The sequence below is a fragment of the Aotus nancymaae genome, unplaced genomic scaffold, assembly GCF_030222135.1.
Source record: "Aotus nancymaae isolate 86718 unplaced genomic scaffold, 86718_ANA_hifiasm-v0.15.2.pri h1tg000040l, whole genome shotgun sequence".
Taxonomy (NCBI): Eukaryota; Metazoa; Chordata; class Mammalia; order Primates; family Aotidae; genus Aotus; species Aotus nancymaae.
In genome coordinates this window covers 82,643,208-82,649,207 of record NW_026988454.1, presented here as the reverse complement: position 1 = coordinate 82,649,207, position 6,000 = coordinate 82,643,208, and the positions used below count along the sequence as shown (strand labels likewise).

Sequence of the window (6,000 nt, the reverse complement as noted above, 5' to 3'; positions counted from 1 at the left end):
GGCTGGTCTAGAACTCCTGACTTTGTGAGCCACCATGCCTGGCCAAGCAATTTTTTAAAATTTTGAAACCATCATTCATCCCTGCTCCCTAATTATATAAACTATATAAGTCCTCTCTTATATCATGCTCCCTAAACTATATAAGTCTTCTCTTATATCGTGGAAGTTGGAAGCTCGAAATTATGATTTAATAGACTTTCTTCCCTGTGGATGCAATTTACATTATATGAGTAAAAGGCATGCCTGCAAAATTTTGGAAGCTGTTGAATTTCCTTTGCCTGTTTCTTTATTATTTTCTCTCAAATTATTTTCAACTTTTAACAGAAATAAATTTCTCTTTCATTGTAATCAAAAGACTACAGTATCTATTTCATTTATGCTTCTTCTGGTTATGCCTTATTATTATTACTATTATTTTGAGACAGAGTTTGGCACTTGTTACCCAGGCTGGAGTACAATGGCCCAATCCTGGCTCACTGCAACCTCCACCCGCCGGGTTCAAGTGATTCTCCTGCCTCCTCCTGAGTAGCTGGGATTACAGGCATATGCCAGCATGTCCAGCTAATTTTTTGTATTTCTAGTAGAGACAGAGTTTCTCCTTGTTGGTCAGGCTGGTCTCGAACTCCTGACCTCAGGTGATGTACCCACCTTGGCCTCCCAAAGTGCTGGGATTACAGGTGTGAGCCACTGCGTCCTGCCAATTATGCTTATTTCTATGAATTTTTTTTCTTCTAAAGCTTTGCTGGTTTAACCAGCGCACCAGTTTTTATCTCTTTCTGTTGCTTTTCCATCTCTTCCATGAGTTCTTGCATTTTTGTTTTCTGGCCTTCATTTTGAGTGACAATTACTTATTATTTTTTTAAGTCCGTGAATAGCTTCCTCTCTGTGTTATTTCTCTTCATTTAATCAATGAAATTTCATGTTTCACTTACGCATTTTTCTGTCAGAACAGAGTTTTATTTCACAGGCAATCCCTGCAACACACAGCAGTGCATGAAAATAGATGGAACAAGAAGTCTTCTTTTTCTTTCTTTCTTTTTTTTTTTTTTTTGAGACAGAGTTTTGCTCCATTGTCCAGGTTTGGAGTGCAGTGGTATGATCTCAGCTCACCTCAGCCTCCCTCCTGGGTTCAAGTGATCTTCCCATCTCAGCCTCCTGAGTAGCTGGTACTACAGGCATGTGCCACCACACTCAGCTACTTTTTAAAAATTTTGGTAGAGACAAAGTCTCTCTATGTTTCTTAGGCTGGTCTTGAACTTCTGAGCTCAAGCTATCCTTCTGCCTTGCCCTCCCCAAATGCTGGGATTACAGGCATGAATGACCACACCTGCCCAAGAAGGCTTTCTTATTAATGGAAAAATAGGATTTGACAAATACTAATAAAAATATAAGCTTATGCTTTATGGGATTTTTATTGTTGGGAACATGAATATGAAAGAGGATTGTAATATATGAAAGCAATGTGAAAGATGCCCTTGTAGTGATGTAAAGATTGCAGCCTTTGGAGAGAACTTACATCAGCATATTCAGGGTGGTTATAAGATAGCTGGGGACTTGTGAGGACTTAATTCTGAGGTCATACCAACCCAGGCTCTTGCATATATGCCCAGGGAAAGATGCAGTGCTGCCATTAGGGATGAGATGACTCAATGAATTCTTGATATCCTTTTTTAAAACAAATCTAACATAAACTTTATAAATATACTTAGCTCATATTTTAGTTATTCACTGAAACGCTTGGAAAAAGAATATGTTACCTAGATACCTCCCATGAAAGGAAGTGTCCTCATGGGGGTGCCAGGTATTCCTCTACAGATATCTCATAGTTTATGTGGTCTACTCAACAGCTTAAAAAGCTGTGGACATCTCCAGTTAATGATACGCATCATAAAGTATTTTGGGGATGTGTACTGATGTCTGTAATTTACTTTGAAGTACATAAAAATGAGATGAGTTGATAGGTGAATAGAGGGTTGAATCAGTGGATAGATACATGAGAGAGCAAATATACTGACATGTTAATGGCAGAATCTAGGTGACAGTCACTCTAAAATTCTTCCAGCTTTGCTGTATGCTTAAAACATTTCATCATAAAGTATTGAGGAAAATTGTAGAAGTGAAAGCAATTGCTGTGTAGTTGTAAATTTTATGGCATTTACAATATTTCCAGATGAAGGGCTTAGTATATTTAATTCCAGAAGGTAAAAGTAGAGGAATCAGTCACAACAGCTGGATGATTTCTCTCTACCCTGTCTTTTTCTCAAAGCTATGTGATTGACTTGCTTAGTTAAAAGGTTGGGTTATTCTAACTTGAATGTCCAAGATAAAGTGTTCCTGGCCAGGACCCCTTCCAGGATGATGGGAACAATACCAAAGAGAGCCACTCTCAGTGGAAATGCTGTTAAGGCCATTCTTCTGTTGCTATTTTGAAATCCAAAAACTACTTTCCAAGGAAGCTTGTCCTGAAATTCCCCAGGGAATGGTCCAAGTTTGCATCATATATAAAACCTCCAGGGCCGGGCGCGGTGGCTCACGCCTGTAATCCCAGCACTTTGGGAGGCCAAGGCGGGTGGATCACGAGGTCAAGAGATCGAGACCATCCTGGTCAACATGGTGAAACCCCGTCTCTACTAAAAATACAAAAAATTAGCTGGGCATGGTGGCGCATGCCTGTAATCCCAGCTACTCAGGAGGCTGAGGCAGGAGAATTGCCTGAACCCAGGAGGTGGAGGTTGCGGTGAGCCGAGATCGCGCCATTGCACTCCAGCCTGGGTAACAAGAGCAAAACTCCCTCTCAAAAAAAAAAAAAAAAAAAAAAACCTTCAAAGTGGGTATCCCGCATTGGATCCCCTACTTGGACCTCTAATACTTGAGTTGCAAAAACTCCAACAACCTAAATTTTGGCCTCTTATCATACTTAGTAAGTCTAGATGCTAGAAGCCAACTTCAAATAGGAGATTTCTAGCGACTGATCAAGTGTAGCAACTCAAATGGATTGTTTTAATGAGGCCAATTGGCATTGTCCAGATGGGCCTCTTTTAAAAGCCACTTGCTCTGTTTCGGCTTCTTGTGTAACACAGTCTTTACTTCATCTACCCTGAATGAGGATAGACTGCTTATCTAATAGGACTAACGTCCTTATAAGAATAGAGAACAAAGATACAGACATGCAGCAAAGAATACCATGTAACAAGAGAGGTAGATAGCAGAATGATGCAGCTACAAACCAGGGAATGCCAAGGGTTGCTGGCAACCACTGAATGTTTGGAGACAGGCATGGAACAGACTCTCCCTCGGAGAGAATTTAATTTTGGATTTCTAGCTTCCAGAAATGTGAGACAATACATTTCTCTTGTTTTAAGCCACCAAGTTTGCAGGACTTTGTTATAGCAGCCCTAGGAAACCAATGCACTGATCACAATTATGAAGTCTCGTAGATAGGACGTCACAAGTCAAAATCATCATAAGTGATCTCTTCCTCTTTTCTGTATTAGCACCACTCATTTCTTCGTGTCTTAGGGCCACACCATGCCGTCAATCATGCTTTCAACTTCAGTTAGAAAAGACTGTAAAATGAAAATACAAGTGAAGTTTCACCAGTAAAAGCAGAAAGTAACATGTGGGTCACATTTAGGTGGCAACTCCAGCAAGACGTTCTGGGTTGGATTTGGGTTTTGCTCAGAGAAGGGGGCTTGTAACTTTTTTGGTAAAATTTGTTGTTTTCTTGCTAACAGGATTTCTCCAGTTGTTTGAGTCAGCTTCTGGCTTATTTGAAATGAGGTGGGTTTTTTATCTACTTTTGTCCTGAATTTCCTCACTAAACTCATATTTTCCAAGTCTTAGGCTTAGGGTGGGAGCACAAATACACAAAACTTTGATATCATGTTCCCTTCAGAAACAAAATATGAGACTGACTTTTTAATCATTTGTAACCGTGGGCAGAATTTCCTTCAGTCTTTCGTGATTTTTGTGGCAAAGTTTTTAAAATTTAACCTGGCAAAAGGATGAAAGTAAGAATAAAAAACAAAATGAAACAAACAAAAAACACTTCTATTGTGATTTCCTTTTCCTTTGCTCATGTAGAGAGCCACGGAGCTGGGAACTTGTATTTCTGGGCCTCAGGAAATCAGTCAGTGAACTTTGAATTTTCCCAGACTTTACAGTCAGTTGGTGTTTGTCAGATTAAATACAATTGCCAATTGGCTTAGAAAGAAATAATTTATATTACTTGGGCATGGCAAGTTGTGTGGCTTAGAAAAAGCAAAGTTATCCTCAGCAATGATAGGAGTCAAAAATTACACGACAAAGAGCTTTACAATAATGTTTTTTCAAGTTTTTTCTATAAATTGTCCCGTCTCGAATCCCTACCTCCTTAGATCCTTGTAGCTCTTTTCAAAAGACATGCTAGTACTTTGAATAACAGCACCAAAAATCACAATTGAATTTTTTTCCATTCTTTTTGTTCTAGGAGCCTCACATTCAGATCTAAAGAGACAAATGGAGCTCTGAGGTAATGCGCTGGATGCTCAGGAATAGGCAGGTGAGTAAAAACAAGCATGAGCTCAGAAATGTCCTTTTCTGCTAGGATATAAAAGTGTCATGTAACAGATGAAGGATCATCTAACGGAACTATCACATTGGGTGACCTTGGGAGAGCCATGGCCATCCTTTAGTTGGAGTCTAAGTGACTATCTGGTCTTTCAAATCCCAAGACCTAAATTAGTCAAAGCCTATGTAATCAATCACATGATTTTAGGATTTTTCTTCCCAAGCCCTTATCTGTGTCCTCTGGGGTTGGAAAGGAAATATTGATTGAGCATTGAATTAAAGTCCTTATATATCCATAAGAATAGATTTTAAAAATATCTTTTCTGGCTGGGAGCGGTGGCTCATGCCTGTAATCCCAGTACTTTGGGGAGGCTGAGGTGGGCGGATTGCTTGAGTTCGGGAGTTTGAGGCCAGCCTGGGCAACATGATGAAACTCTGTCTCTACAAAAAATACAAAACTTAGTGGAGTGTGATGGCATGTGACCATAGTCCCAGCTACTTGGGTGGCTGAGGGAGGTCACTTGAGCCTAAATATATATATTTAGAACCGTGGGCGGAATTTCCTTCAATCTGTTGTGAGTTTTGTGGTTAAAGTCTTTAAAATTTGACTTGGCAAAAGGATAAAAGTAAGAATAAAAAACAAACAAATGAAAAACCCTTCTATTGTTACTTTCTTTTCCTTTGGAAGTATTCTTTAGGTCTTGCTTCTCAAATGGGAATGCCATAAAATCATTTCTTTTCTTTTTTTTTTTTTTTAAGATGGAGTTTCACTCTTGTTGCCCAGGCTGGAGTGCAATGGCCTGATCTTGGCTCACTGCAACCTCCACCTCCAGAGTTCAAGTGATTCTTCTGCCTCAGCCTCTCAAGTAGCTGGGATTACAGGCTCCTGTCACCACGCCCAGCTAATTTTTGTATTTTTAGTAGAGATAGGGGTTTCACCATCTTGGCCAGGCTGGTCTTGAACTCCTGACCTCAGGTGATCTGCCCACGTCAGTCTCCCAAAGTCCTAGGATTACAGGCACGCACCATTGCAGCTGGCTGGCATATAACAATTTCTGAGCCCACAAATGCTTTTCTTTTCAAGGTCTTTTTTTTTTTCCTTTCTTTTTGTCTCTTAACACATCCCATTTACCAATACATTTTACATATGTGTAATTCTAAATCCCCATACTGATCATAAAACACTGACAATGTAATCAGATTTTGTTATGGACAACTGATTTTTCTAGGGGGTAGAGAAAGTCGGCCTATTTAGAAAGTAAATTGGCCAGCTCTATCAGCATGAAGCCTGGAGCTTTCTTCATGTACTTCATTGCCCTTTAGTGCTGGGTTTGATCAGTCTTACTTTGCTTTCCTGAAGGCAGCATATCAGAATGTTGTCTTGACACATAACTCTGGCCACTGCTTTGTGATGACCCCAGCACACTGTTCAGATCTCCCTCCCTACCTCCC

At 39.9% G+C, this 6,000-nt stretch overlaps 1 protein-coding gene across 2 annotated transcripts in view; it reads left to right on the top strand.

Annotated features, from left to right (window-relative positions):
- Positions 1 to 2,870: 2,870 nt before the first annotated feature.
- Positions 2,871 to 6,000, top strand: part of MRAP2 (melanocortin 2 receptor accessory protein 2) — a 78,994-nt gene continuing 75,864 nt past the window's right edge. Inside the window, exons 1-2 of one of the 2 annotated variants that reach the window (XM_012468818.3) lie at positions 2,871 to 3,780; positions 4,469 to 4,540. The gene's annotated coding sequence lies outside the window, so the exon portion shown is untranslated. The remainder of the gene's footprint in view (positions 3,781 to 4,468; positions 4,541 to 6,000) is intronic. The other variant, XM_012468819.3, reaches the window with a different exon arrangement.